Below are 15813 nucleotides of genomic sequence, written 5' to 3'. Positions count from 1 at the left end.
CTTCAGTGATATGCTTTCCAGAACACATCTTCAAACTCTTCCTATTCTTTGCCCTCCTTTTCTTTCATTGTTACTACTCAATTTGTAAAAATTAAAGCTTTGCAATGACCCTTCATGCATAATGCATACACAACTTAAACTGCTGCCCACTTTACTTTTTGAACCTGCTGGCTAAGTTCAACCAAACTTGACAAAGGAATTGGATTATTAAAACTTCTAAAAAAGAGGTAGATTGGTAGAGAAGGAGCAACCTTATACTGGTTGTCACTGAAGATGTGCTGTCACCTCATGCCTTGTTACACACCAGTGACTCCAGTTGAGGCAGTACCCATATAAATGCCCAGGCTATGCTAGACACATAGAAGTTACACCTTCCTGGATGTGGAATTAACTGGTTTAAACACACCAATCTATAAGAAAATTCTGGTAATTCTGGTGTTCAAATAATTTTCCTGTCATTACCCTTCCCTGCATTACCGTAGAAGTCCCTGTGTCCCTTAGCAAGTGCCTCTGATACGGTACCAGGTAAGCAATGGATTGTTGTGTTGCTCTATTTAAATTAAAGGCCCAGTGAGGCCTTTAAATTCATTGATATATATTTGATAATGTCATAATTTTAAAAACTGGGCAAATTATGATTTGTAACATATTGAAAGTTTCATGAATTGCAGATTCCCAAGTGTTCTGTCTTTAGATCTAATTACTCGAGATTATTACATGCAGGACCTTCTGCAATCACAGAGGCTGGTGATCCAGTTTTCTTTCTAATGACAAAAAGTTACATGGCTCATAAATAATGATTTAGGCTACAAACTGTCCGAGCAGAATAAAAACACCCCTCAGATTAAACAGTCTTTGGGCTAGAACTTGATTTGGGGGACAGGCAAACAGAAGGATTATTGTTCTGTGTTTGCAGGCAGGACCTAGACTCCCCAGATACAATTGGGCTCCCTGTATGTAGGCACTGTACAAACATGTAATGAATGGGCTGGTATTCATAGAACTGTACATCCACCAGTGACCAGGAAAGAAGGGGAAGGAGAGCAGAAACACGGCTTGAAGTCATACAGCAAGTCAGTAACCGAGCTGAGAAGTTAATGTAAAGCTCCTGGTTCTCTCTCATCCTCCCTTTTCAATGCACCATTTACTACTCCATGTTGCCTTTATCTCAATAGTAAGATGTTGAGTGCATAGCTGAATAGCTGGTATATCATATCCCTTATATGTGTAGAAAAATTTAGAAGCTTATTTGTGCAAAAAACTTAGTGCCTTGTTTGATTGTTGGCACCAGGCCTTGACATACTGATGTCCTTAGGACAACTGTAGCAAGCAGGGTGTTCAAGCACCATCATACAGGGTCTAACATGAAAGAAATAGAGGTGTTCTGTAATTGTGATAATGAATGCACATTGGTCATGCTGGTTGAGTTTACTATTTGTTGGAAGATGATAACAGGCAACAATGCAATGTCCCGGGCTACCCTCACTACTGCTTGAGGGTTATTACAGACAGGGCCTGGTAAAAAGCTGACTTTTTGGACTGGGTGCTAGCAAGATCACTGAAGAAAGTGACAGCTTAGATGCTCACAAAAACTCCCCTGTGACACTAGTGACCAGTAAATCAAAGACCAAGTACCATGCAGAGCTACAAGTTTCCTCCCTCTTCTGCAGGAGGACATTTAACCCCATAATCCTCCCTTCCCTAACCACCAGGCTACTGGCAATTAATTTCTCACCTAATACCGTTCTGCCTTATACATGTGAAACATTTTGTTGGAGAAGAGACCAGGACTCAGCCATCACTACTGTCAAGGCAGAACAACTCCAAAAAGAAAACATAAGAAACCTCATCTAATCCTGTAATACAACTGTTTGCAGACTCAGGGAACCATCACACTCATCTAATGCTGGTCTACAGCTCTCCTCAGAATTTAGAAACAGATTAGATTCAAGTTTTTCTTCTAATAGTTCCGTGAAATCTAACCCTAACCAGAAAATATTCCATAAACACAACCTAAATTAATTCTCCTGTGAACAGGGCCTTCTGCTCTAAGGTGTCAGTCCCTCCTCTGCAAAGCCTGTTCAGCGTGGTTTTAGAACACAGGTCTTAGACCAAGAACTGCCAAAAACTCTGGCTAAAAAAATAAAATGTTACGTCTTGCTCTAGGTGTGAAGTGGATGTTGGAGACGTATAAGGAAATTAAACTGAATCAGCCATAAACTGGTTTGCCTGAACCACCCAGCCCTAACTTGGTAATCCTCATGGACTGTTAAACTCTTGCCTTCAAAGGTTTTCAAAATACATCCTTCTTTCCCCCATTATTAAAATTAATGCAACTTTAACACAATTACTGACTCCTGAAGCAGTTTCAGGCTGCTGCACCAGGGCGGTAATTTTATAGAGAGCTATACCTTAGCTTCTGCCTAAGAATAGCAGCAGCTGTAGAGAAGGAGAAAAAGAAGGTCAATGCATCTGATACCTTCAAGACCCAGGAAGCCTTTCCACAGTCCTAGATAGCCAGGCAAGTAACTACAGTAACAACGAGCCAGTTCCTCAAAGCACCTCAGCCTACTGGGTACTGAACGCCTCTGAAGAATGTGGCAAATAGTTTCACAGTGGAAACAAATGAACGTCCAGGACTTGTGAAAATGTAGCCCTTAGCATGCCCTAAAAACACTGCCTGCTTCTTTTACTTGGTTCCTAAGCACGGTTCAGCCCCCATTACTATTTTCTCCAGCTATCAGCTGAGAAAGCTACCTAGGTGTTGACATTGAAATGAGCTTTGTTTCGCTAGCCATTTGATTTCTGAAACTTAGGCAATTATAATTCTTTTTTCCTCATGTTGTCTTTTGTCTGCATTTTATTACAAGGCTCCACTTAAATTTCTTTCTCCTGACAGATTCAAGAACAGGTGTTTATTTGCACATTTACAGATTTCATGGGCTATTAGGATGAATTCTGTAACTCTTATTCAAGAAAGTAGTTTATTGTTTTACACCAGTAACTAACTTCTGCATAAAGATCAAAGAACTGGGAATCTAGGTTATTCCCTAGCACTAAAGCAGTCATACCATTCACTGGTTTATGCCTGATATTCTGTTGGTCTCATTTTCCAATGCTATCTGTTGGAAATCAATCACTTCCAATTGTGGGTTTGTTGTGTTATTGGTTTTGTGGGGTTTTTTTGTAAATTAAGGAAATGATTTATATGAGTTGTAGCCACAATAGTAGATGCCCTTGCCACTATTCCATCAAACACGGGCTGGGGCCTTTGGAGAGATCCTTACATAACAACTTGCAACCACCCTAAGCAGTCATATTTCTCTGCAAATTAAATTTCTTTAAAAAGTCTCATTTTATCCTGAGGCTGAATTTCTGTTCCAGTAAATTCTGATCTACAGAGGCATCTACTTCGCATTGAAGCTGATCAGAGCTGCAGGTGACCAGTGCCTCTATAGCTCAGACCCCTAGGCTGGATTTCTCCCAGAGTACGAATGTGTTATTAATACAAGCTAGCTATCTTTGGCTAAAAGCCTAGTGAAAAACACTTTTGTGCTTTTCACAGAAGTAAGATGGTTGATTATGGCACAGACTCCCAACTCTCCTTCTCAAAGGTTTTTGCCTGGAGTTTATTTTAAAACACTTTTTTTCCCTAGGAAAGCCTTAAGTAAGAAGTAAACATGTAAGAACAGGCCCTCAGAACTTTTCTGCTTTTTCAATTAAACAGAATTGAATAAGATAAAGGACAAAAAACAACCTCTCCTTTCTTCTCTAATGCTTTTTTCTCTCTTGGGATTAATTTTTCTTTAGAAAAATAGAGGCTATAACTGCTTTTGGAAAAAGAAAATATCAAGCGCACCTGAGTTTTTAAACAAACAGTTCCTGCTGTTAAACAAATCCACGGTGAATTGTAGATGGAAGAAAAATCCCTGAAGCAGAGGCAAAAATCCAGTAGTAGTTCACCAGGTTTGTATCTAGTTCTTGCTTTGGTACTAATGGGATTTCTTTGATAGGTTGACTCAGGCAGATAGAAGCAAGATTTAATGAGAGTATGTCCACAGCTTCCTTTGCTGCCTTAGTTCATATGTTTGGTTTCCAGGTTTGGTGTTAGACGTTGCTTTTTAGAGCCTGCATTGCAAAGATCAGAACTGTAATTTACTTTCTGTGCTCTTTTGTGCTGCAGTGCTCGGATTGCACAAGGAAAAGCTACTCTGTTTTAATGTGTACCTGACAGAGATTAATTTGCCAGGAAGTTGGGTTCAAATTAAAGAATAACATTTTGTCCTTATTCTTAGCAACTGAAGATTGCCAAACACACCACGAGATAAAAGAAGCTGCGTGGATAGATATGTTACTTTCTTTACTTGCCAGTTGACAGCTGGATAATCAAGGGCTCTTGAATTATTTGAAATGTTTTATTATTTGGTTGTTGAGTTATGGCAAATGGGTCCCACATTTCTTGTTCATCTTAAACAGAAGTTTCAGTAGGTGATTCAGGAAGAAACCTGCTTTAGATGATCCATTAAGTTCTTGTCTAGAGGAGTGAAATTTAGTGTTGTGCTGGTGTGAGGCACCCTCAGTCCCCAGGGTTAATTGATACAATTGCTGAAAAGCCAAACAATCAATAATATCAGGCTATAGGAGCTCGATGACAAGCCTCAGATCAAATCTCTCAGCACAGATATATGCAATATTTCGTAAGCTGCATTGATGCTGCATCACGAAAAGAAAGAAGTGGTAATACAGGCAGAGCTGCAGTGCTTTGTCCAAATTCCTGGGGCATCACAGCTTGGATTTGTGATACTCAGAATAGAAATAGCATAAAGAAATAATGAAATAATTTGGTTCTAGTGATCTAAGAAGAATTTGGAAAATAGACCTGAACATATCATCCCAGAATTGCATACTTTAAACATTAAAACAAAACAAAACCAAACCTCACAAACCCCACAATAAAAAAAAAAAACCAAACCCAAAAAATACTTTTCCATCCTCTGATCTTTTCCCTCCGCCACACAATAAAACCTCACTGGAATGAAAAAATGAAAGAAGCCTCAATTCTGCCCATAGAATTGCCCTGGCAATGCAGCAAGTGGTCTACCTGGGAGAAAGGCAGGGAAGCAAGAAGGCAGAGGGCCAGTGGGCAGGTTTCACGGGCAGGGTTGGGCTGGAACTTCATCATTGTCACACTGTGTTTGCAAAACTCTTTGATTTTTGACATGCATGTAAATTCATAGAAAAGTACGGTTAGAGAACTTACTGAACTAACCCAGTCTTCTGCTTTACTGTCTCTATTTACAGTTTTGTTTGAGATCATGACACCATGAAAGGTAGAATATGAAAGGATGTGTTCAGGAGGGAGAACACATGTGAGAAAGACTTCTGCACTGTTTCTGGATCACTGACTTATAGTAAGTAAAGTGATTTCCCATCCTTGTGAAGAAGCAGAAAGTTGGATTGTGATCAAATTAAATAATTCAAATTAAATTTTATTTGGTGGTGAAAGGCTGAATGACATCTCAGAGTATCTAGTTTTCATTCTTAAATGCCACAGTTATTTCAGTAACACTCTCAGTGCTGCATCTTCATATTTTCCAGCCCTGCATCCATGATTTATAGACCTTAACATCTCTCTCTAAATCAGCAATGATTTACATAAGCGTGGAGAAAGATACACATGCATCAAAGGTCACCCAATGGGACTGACTCACTAGCAACTTGTAAGGACAGTAAAGCATAAACATGAAGATCTCCTGCACCCTATGCAATTGCTCCAACCCCTGAGTAACAGGTATTCTACTCCCACCCAAATGCCTCCCATTGAAAGTGCTAGTGAAGCTGATAAACTTCCATAGCTGCATTCAGTCTGACTTAATCTATCAGGACTGTTTGACAGAAACTTCTCATTAAAAGGTCTCCTTCCAGCAGAGTGTAGAACTGTATTGTAAGGCTTTCATTTGTGGGCGAAAAGAATTGCTTCTGCTTCATGCTTTCACTTCTAGCTCAAGGTAGACCTACTAGACCTCTTCTGCTCCACTGGTCTTTGAATGTCAGGGCTTCATTACAATATTGGCTTTATTCGACTTTTTTTCAACAGATTTACTCCTGTGTGCATGTAAAGTAAAGTAAGAATAGAATGAATCTTCCCATCTTCCCCCTTTTATGCCATACACCCTTCTCCTCCATGGTATCCAAAATGTAGGTGCACTCCAAAAGTGCATGTATGTGTCAGTGTATGTATGTTCTTGGTACTGACCATAACAGAATGACCCAGCATATTCTATTCCTTGATACCTCTCACTGGAGAATAAAATATTTTAGTTTTGCAATGGAAATAGAAACCAAGACATCTCTTTGAAACAAACTACATCAAAAGCTCTTGGAGGAAGCAAGGCCATAACACAGAAGCTAAATTAACTTTTCGTATCTGTTCACTGTGGGAGAATCTTTCTTTACTGGGGTGCATCAAAGGTTGTATCTCAAACTGAAGGTTTCAGAACAAAGTTGATATAAAGTACAGCAACCATTTCTCAGGATTCAGTCAAGAGTTCTAGCCTAATACTGAACTAGAACAGCCACATGCAATTTGCCACATCCGCCTTCCTATCAGAAGAATGTAACATGAACTTCTTTAAGGCTTTCATGGGGTTCCAGAGATAGCACTTACCAGAAAAGCCTGACATAATGTGAAAATCTGTAGAAGAAAATCTGACTTAGGTACTGGCTAAAACAATACTGAAGAATAAAACCAGTAGGCATATAAACAAAATATTCTGCTATGGGAAAGTCAAGCAGGATATTTATGCTTCTCAAATCTGTTGGCATTCTTTGAGGAAAGCAAAAAGGGTGTAGATGAACGTGACCCAGCTGGTAACATTAATCTGAAGGGGAGAAAGCTTTTAAATGTCTTTCCCCAAAGACTTTGACTAAAATGGGTAAAAGGGAAGGCATTCTCATGATCTAAAAATGGACTAAAACATAGGAAAAAAGGCAGAAATAAAGCATTACTTTTCACAATGGAAGGAAGTAGGCATCTGTGCAGGGGCCTATTCAATCCACTGTATTCATAAATTATCTAGAAAAGAAGTTGGATAGGAAGAAAGCAGTCTGAGGGGTGAAAACAGAAGTTGACTGAGAACCATTGCAGAGTATGTCTCATTATGAAAAGAATCGGAGTACAATGGCAGATGAAAGTCTGCATCAGTAAAACAAAGTGGGGGCGGGGGGGCGGGGAGGAGGGGAAGAAAAAGAATTACAACTGGTCTGTAATGGTTAACTGTGAAGTAGCTACTGCCACTCAGGAAAGAGATTTTGGAGTTATAGTAGCTAGCTCTAAGAAAATATCAGCTTTGATGCTAATCAAAAAGGGACTAGGATGTTTGGCATTATTTTGAAAAGTGTGGACAACTGTCATACATGCAGTTTTGATTCCCATCATCTCCTAATGAATACAGTTGGCTGAGGAAAGGGACGTAAAAATGAGACAAGCACAAAAAAGAACTCAACCAACAAAGAAAGACGGCATATACCAAGACTCCTCAGCCTATAGAAGACATGACTATGAAAACATGATAGTCGGGAGTGACACGAAGTTGTTGAATAGAGAATGATGATTCACCCTTTTCCATAATACTAGAATTAGAAGAAAGCAAATGAAGACATATTTTCACCACACCTTCAATACTGAATGTAAAATTGATTAGCAAAAGATGTTGTGGATGGGAACGGGTTCAGGAAACAAACTCACTTAGATACAGATTCACAACTATACAGCCTGCTAGCTGCACTCTCCCCTTGGTATTTACTATTGTCCTCTTTCAGAGGGAAGATACCCAGCTCTGGAGTCTTGATCCAGCACACAACGGCTGTTTTTGTGTCCTTTACTGCAGTAGCAGGGAGCCATATATCCTCTGTCTCCTCTAGGAAGCCAGTGAAGTACTATTTCAGGAATTATTCTGCATGCTCTAGACTTCTTTCCCAACAGTGCCTGGTTCCTCTGAAGTTAATCTTATGTTCACAGCAGTGGGAGGCTTCCAGTTTCAATGCAACTTCTGACACAATGCAGCACATTCATGTCCCATTTTCTACAAGATACTGTCTTGTCCTATTTTACATGTTTAATGACTTTAGGATTGTCTCAGAAATGCTTGCAGTGTTGGGCCACATGGTAATGTTTATTATTGCAATTTTTCTAACCATTTTTGAAAAGTAGTTTAGTGCTTATGACCAATGTTGGCCTATTTAAATTTGGAGACAGATTATGATAGATTGCCAAGAAGAAGAATGATATGCCTTTTAGGACTGTTTTTCCTAAATGTAGAAAAGAATAAAAGAATAAGGTGTAATGAAGCAAAAGGATACAGGTAAAACATGAAAGAATTGGGGGACTTTGACCATACAGAATTATTGCATATTAAAATTCCATACCTAAATGCAATCACTATATTTTAAATGTGTTAGGTAAGTTATAATTGACCATGTGACCAAGATGGTGCTAGAGATTGCGTAGTGCTGAAAATGATTACAAATACTGTAACCACATAAAATTCAATAACAGAAGAACTCACTTATCCCCAGTGCTAAGCATTTGGATATATTTCACAACCAGAAGTGAGCAAAGACTAAATTTTTAGACATTATAATGTATTTGCGTATTATGATAGAGTTTTTCTTGGAACAATAAGAATTTAAAAACAGAAAATATAATCCAAAGCAACACAGAATCTGGTAAATATGTATCTGACAATGATCCACACTGTCACAGTAGTTAAAAAGGCAAAATATCCACTACATAACATTTAGGTTCAAAAAAGGGAATTACATAAAAAAACTATGAAAAAGGACTGAAAGAAGCATTGGAAATGATTTCAGACATCAGGAAGAGTATTTAGGGATACCTTGACAATGGCTCAGACTATACCAAGATTGCTTACCAAGAAGAAATCACTAGAACAACAAGAAAAAGGTGGTGAAGTTTTAATAACAGAGGAGGTTAACATTATTAGTGGACTACTACAAAGTTTGAAATTGTGTTCAAATGAAGGAAATATAAAACTGGTGACATAAATGTAGAACTTCAATTAAATATAAGATGTATACAATACAGAATGTATTACAGGGATACATTAAAACAATATATTTACATGATATACATAGCCAGAGATGTTATTATAATATAAAAATACAAAACCAGCAAGTTAAAAGCAAACCCAGCATACTGCAGATCAGAAAAAGGATTTTTGAGGAACACTTTGTAAAATAATTCAAATCTGTTAAGAACGTTTTCAAAATCATTAGAAATGAGAAAAGTAGGAAAAGTTCAAATAGAAAATGAGATACCATAGAAGTAGTCAGGGACCATAAAGCTATAGGGAAAAAATCAGAGTAATCTTTCTTTATTGACATGAAACAGACAACCTTAGGTAGATTTCTGTGCCAGAGTCCTTATTTACAGGATGCTAGTTAATGAAACTATGGCCAAAACTGATGTATCACTACAAGAGCCTTTACAATGAATAAATAAAATCCTTAACAAACCATCAGAACAGAGTTCTAACATTTCTAATGGAATTCCAGGAATTTTAAAGGAATTTAAACATGAAATTGGTAACAGTTTAGTACTGTGTGCAGTATACCAATGATATTGGCCTTGATATCAGAGAAATAGAAGATATTTTTATAATGCCATTTACGTGTTTTTTTAAAGACATCCAAAAATACTTATGGATCAGCAATTTTGATTTGTCTGACATGCAAATGATGTGAGGTCAAAATACATACATGAGTGTATAAACAGATGGAACATTTGTTATAATGAAGAATAAATAATGCCTCACAGATTTCTTAAAATTATCCCCCCAAAAGTCCATGGGAATATGGTAAAGCATGATCCAACTAGTGAAGTGGACTAAATTGCAGTTTTCTGTAAAACTTTAGACAAAGTCCTTCACTAAAAGGTGCTAAAAAATTAAACTGATGTGGTACAGGAGAAAGATCTGCCCATATACAGAAAACTAGGTAAAAGGCAGGAAACAACACAGCCAGAGAGGAGTGGCAGTGTTCCCCAGGGCCAGCCCTCTTTTTTCACCATAAAAAGAGGAATCATGAGAAGGGATGAAAAAAAGGAATGACAAAGTTTCCTATCATCTGACAATCAACTTTAAAACAAAAGGCAAACAGCTGATGGACTCAACATCAGGTATATTATTATCACTTAGGAAAGACTCCTGAGGCACTGTTGGTAGGTATTTGAAATCTACTGTACAAAACTCACTGGCAGTCAAAAATAAAAAAAGAAATAATAGGAACTATTAGGAAGAAACAGAAAACAAACAGGAAACCATCATTACGACACTGCATAAATTCATATCCGAAATGTTATGTGTGGTACCAAAGGTACCTATGAAGATAAACAGAAGAGAAAAGTTATATTGTAGCAAGGGGAAACAGAAAACTGCTGGATAACTATGAAACTGAATTGAGGGAGTTAAGGGAACAAATTTTCAGCATTTGTCATGCTATGGGAAGTAAGGGTACCCAATGACAGGTAAAAAAGTTTAAAGCAAACCAAACCTACTGATTTTTAATATTATACATACTTAAATGGTGGGATTTGTTCTGACAGAATATTGTCTTTATAGACCAGTAAAAAAATTATGAAAGTAATGTCAAAGACTATTAAATAGGATAGTCCAGATGCAACCTCTTGTCCAGGATGTCTCTAAACTGCAGACTGCCGAGAGCAAGAGTCAACACCAAGAAAACTTTATTCTATTTTTGGCCTGTTTTTAAATTTTTTCCCTAGCCATCTGCAATAGTCTATTGTAAGAGACAGAAAAACAAGACTAGAAATGGACCTCTGGCAGTTTTCTTATGTAAACCTGCCTTGTGTTTTTTGGGATTACATGTAACCTCTCCTTTGCTGTATATGTTTATTTTTTAATTTTATTTGTGTGCATCTTTTCTGCAGTTTTCACAAATTCACTGCAACTGGCTGCCAGTTTAATTAAAAAAACCACACCAACTCAACAACCAGCTTCTGCTTGATATTATTTCCTTCTCACAACTTTGTACTTTTGGATTTTACTCAGTTTTGTATTGTAGAATGATAGCCCTAGACCATCGCTCTCTAAAAGGACACCAGCAACTTGTATTAAATAGTTTTAATTCCCTTTAACTATTCCCTGTTGTCTGACACATTTTCTGAGGTCCTAGAAAATACCATTTCTTTCCTTATTGATTTTTTTTTTTTTTACTATAAAACAAAGCATTGATTTTCTTCCTTCTGTCTTGTGTTTCTAATGGTACTTAAATTAACATGGTTCATTTGTATGCCACCTTACCAGGTCTAATGCATCCTTCTTGTCAGACCAGCATCACCAATAATAAAATGTAGGACCCTCCACTTAATCAGCAACCTGATAAATGATGCACCAGTTGCCAAGAGCATCAGTTGGATTCAGTCTTCCTCTGTGCCCTTGGGAAAGTCTCTTAATCCAGCCTTACCCTCCAATTCTACGTGTACAGAATAGGGAAACTGTTCATCTATCCCATACATGTTTGAAGATGATAAAGACCTATTAGTGAATGTTACATGTACTCAAATACCTCTTGCAGAGGCACAACACACAATCCCATTATTTGGATTCAGAAGAATGAACATATCAGAGTTTCACTGGCACAACCTCCCTCATTGCTGCAGTAATCAATACATTCTTGAAGCTGTAATGTTCATCCTCTCTTGCTGAAAAGTCTTCTACTTTACAGGTTCTGTTAAGCATCACTGAATAAAATTTGTTTTTACAGAACAGGCAGGATTCTTAAAGTCACTTGAAAAGGATTTTCTACCACTTATTTTGCTTCCTAAGAGTTTCTTTCAGCTTACTTGCTCTGTAATAGCTGCTAAATAGACCAACATTGCCATTATGCCTCGCAGAGTTATTAGATGTACTCATGTTGTGCCTGTTTGCCTAACATTTCTGTGACTCCCCAATACAAATGCTGTTTAACTGTTTACCTCTTGGAGCATTTTGGGGTTTCCGATTTTCTTTAATTTTGTTTTGTTTTGTTTTACTTTAATTCCAGTTTTGGATTGTATTTTTATTTTCTTCCTTAATGTAAGGGGATGCAGATGCATCCAGATGCAGAGCAGGCCAGAACACAAATGTGAAGGGGTTTTGAAACAGTTACAAAGACCACCCATTGCTCAGGCATTTGACAATAAAGTAAGGACCATTTTATATCTCAGGAGAGGGTTCCACAGACTAACAATTCAGAACTGAGTGCTGGAAGAAGTGTTCCTAATAATCTAAGTGCTGTTTCTGTCAGTATGAGCCCTGCCAAAAGAAAACATTTGCAGAGCTGGATTTTCCTCCATCCAGGGCTTAGATCCCGAAAGAAGAACTAGTGTTATAGGATTTGTTCATTTGGTACAACTCAAAACCAAATGGTAAGTGCACGAAGAAATAGAATGCATTGCCCATGACATCCCAGATCACTCTTTTAAAGAGAATAGTTTCCTTGCTAGAGAAAGGCAGGTGTAGAACTACACGGTCTAGTAATAACAGCACTTGGAAATCCATCAGGAAACAGGACCTCTGTCAGGCACCACTGGCCTGAAAGTGTTCCTGAGCAAAATGCCAGGACCAGATTTTACAGAGCAGACTCCAATAAGTAACTTACTTTCTTAAAGTTAGTGTTTCTAGAGCTGCATTTTCCTTATGCTTATGTTGTGCAATACTGCTATGGCTGACATTTATAACCTTAGGAGTGAAAAAAGAATTCCATTCCTATGGATGAGATATGAAGAGAATGAAGTGCTCTAAGTGACAAAAGAAAGCTTGTTAATGTTTTTCCTTCATTAAATTCTGTATCAATTCAGAAAGGAAAATATTTAAGTGAGATTGGATGAGACTGATCCATTCATGCAAAGCTGCAATACAAAGCATGTTGTACATCCAGGTAGTAGGTCATTTGTACTCTTCAAAGACAGTTTTGCCAGTAAAATTGAGCATCAGAAGAAATGAGCACCACACAATAGAAAAATACAGCGTAAGTGAATCATTCATACTTGTCAGAATTTGCTGATTCTGTGGAATGTCTCCTGAGCCTGAACTGTGTTCTTGAAAAAACGAAAAGAAGTCTTCAATGCTGCACTCAGATTGACAATCAGTATATTATCTTGCTTTTTTTTTGCAAGCAATAAAAAATAAAATAAAAAAAAAATAGAGTGCACTACTTACAAGTACTTATTAAATGGGTAATGAAAAACCGACAGGCCTAAAAGTGAAAATATCTCCAAACACCCAGGCTACAGCTTAAAGAAAAGGAGTTGCCTTTCTTGTGCAGTAATGCAGCATTGACCATCTGTGCTGGTTTTGGCTGCGATGGAGTTAATTTTCTTCACAGTAGTTATATGGAGCTGTTTGGGGCTTGTGCTGAAAACAGAGCTTATAATACAGGGATGTTTTTGTTACTTCTGAGCAGCTCACACAGAGCCAAGGCCTTTCCTGCCCCTCACCCATCCACCAGCGAGCAGACTGGGGGCACAAGAAGCTGGGAGGGGACACAGCTGGGACAGCTGACCCCGACTGACCGAAGGGATATTCCGTACCATATGATACCATGCTTAGCATATAAAGCTGGGGGAAGAAGAAGGAAGGGGGTATGTTTGCAGTGATGGCATTTGTCTTCCCGAGTAACCGTTACGCGTGCTGGAGCCCTGCTGTCCTGGGGATGGCTGAGCACCTGCCTGCCCATGGGAAGTGGTGAATGAATCCCTTGTTTTGCTTTGCTTGCATGCGTGGCTTTTGCTTTTCTTATTAAACTGTCTTTATCTCAATCCATGAGTTTTCTCACTTTTCCTCTTCTGATTCTCTCCCCCATCCCTCCCCCATCCCATCAGGACAGAGCAAGCAAGTGGTTGTGCGGTGCTTAGCTGCTGGCTGGGGTTAAAGCATGACACCATCTAAGTCACATGGGATGTTTCAGCAGCTGTGGCAATTGCACACAAAAACAATTACATTACAGGCAAGTGTTCCAGAGAGATGTGTAATCTTCAGGGGTACCTGCCATGCATGAGGAAGTGGGTAGCACGTAATGAAATTCTTTTTAGGATAAGAAGCATTCAATTGGAAAACTATTTATTTATCAAATTGCATAAGGCTGGTAACTAACTGGGAAACTTTTACAGACCTCTGAATTTTTCAAGAGTAGATTCAAATCCAAGAAAAGGCCCTACTGGTAAACTGTTGTGAAACAGGTTTGTGATTCACCTCATGGGAATATAAAATCCAATTGTTTATAAACTGCCATTCACATAAACCATCGCTGATGTTAACTGGCATCCTTAATTATAGTTCTAGTAAAGACAGTTGGGGCTCAAGTGGCACCAACAGCCGAACAATGTTCTCATTTTGCGTGCCTCAGCTTCATCCAGACAGAAGTACAGGGGTAAGCGGTGTAGTGGCCTGTTGATCTGTTATGCAGATTAAAAGGATTTTTCCGTATTAGTCTGAAATGTTGTTCCAAGACTAAATCCCTATCAATATTTAATTAAAGGCAAGCCATATATGACAGCTTTGTTAATGGGCCATGAAACACCTCTTAAAAGTGGCTCTGGCTGCTATGCATAAGCCTTGGGCTTTCAAATGTTTCTAGCTGCATAGAAAGCAGCTGTGTTGATGGAAATCTCTCAGCTAAAAAACAGTAAAACTGTTTGAAAATATACCATCTTGTGCCTGCAATGAATGAAGAAATAATACAGGATGTTATAGATCTTTGTCTGCAGCACAAATAAACCATATCTCAGGATAGCAGTGTATAACTTTGATAGGTAGTTGTGAGGGGAGGTAATATTAAAATGACAGAGGAAAAAATGCAGGTGAGTAGAGAAAGTGATGTTCCAAATGTCAACAAGCTTACCTAAGGAAGTCTTAGTCCTGGGATTGGAGACAGTTCAGGCTAAATGATCTTCTCTGATCTCTCCCGAGCAAAAAGAGTTTTCCCCCATCATACTATGGGTAAACAACACACAATCACAACTTCAGTCTGGTTAAAGTTGAAAGCAGTCAATTCATTTAAAATGAATGAAGTCCACTTGGAACAAACTTCACAAGCTAAAGCAAGAGAATGATGTAGCACAGAAAAGATCAGATTAAAGTGGTAGAGCTTTGTAATAAAAGTGAGGAAGCCTGCAGCTGGGAAGCCAGCCTGTGAAAAGGAAAGGATCAACACTTTTTCATCTGAAGGGGAAGGAAAAAAAAAAAAAAAAAAGTAGTTGTTACATAACACACTGCAGCAGGTTTGATTTTTATCTCTTGCTGGCCAGAAAACCCCTATGGGGGGGCGGAGGGGGAGTCACAATGAGCTTCATCTTGCTGTCCGCAGGTAGGCAGAGCAGCTGGGCTCTGAAACTGAGACCAGGTCTTTTAAATAGGGCATAAATACTTGCATGTTTCAGTGCGCCCTGCAGCTGCCATGTAACTTAGGCAGCTCTGGGAATGTTTGAACTCCAGTCATCTCCCTGGGCTTGATCCATGTAATGCAAAATTACCCTAAAACTCTGTATAATCTTTGATACCCCTCTGTCCGGCCCTACACTTATCATTTCCATGTTTAAACTTGCATGAGGTACTCAAAGGGCAATTTCATGACTGCTTTCTGCTGTGCATGGTCAGAGGAGTTCCCTTGTTGCTACTGCGAGGGAATTCTGAACATCTTCATACCTTTTCTTCACTTTGATTTTGCGTAAAGGGGCTAAAGCAAAGCTGCAGATTAACATGAGAGCTCTAACAGAATGGTGTCTCCTTAAAC

The 15813-nt window shown here is 38.5% G+C and overlaps 1 protein-coding gene across 1 annotated transcript in view; it reads right to left on the bottom strand.

The window, feature by feature from the left end:
- The window catches only part of VWC2 (von Willebrand factor C domain containing 2), an 86551-nt gene extending 71414 nt beyond the window's left edge, over positions 1-15137 (bottom strand). Inside the window, exon 1 of the mRNA XM_040588053.1 lies at positions 14923-15137. The gene's annotated coding sequence lies outside the window, so the exon portion shown is untranslated. The remainder of the gene's footprint in view (positions 1-14922) is intronic.
- Positions 15138-15813: the final 676 nt, after the last annotated feature.

Source organism: Falco naumanni, chromosome 3, assembly GCF_017639655.2.
Source record: "Falco naumanni isolate bFalNau1 chromosome 3, bFalNau1.pat, whole genome shotgun sequence".
Taxonomy (NCBI): domain Eukaryota; kingdom Metazoa; phylum Chordata; class Aves; order Falconiformes; family Falconidae; genus Falco; species Falco naumanni.
Note: the sequence above shows the minus strand (reverse complement) of the source record. Positions and strands in the feature narration are given on the sequence as shown.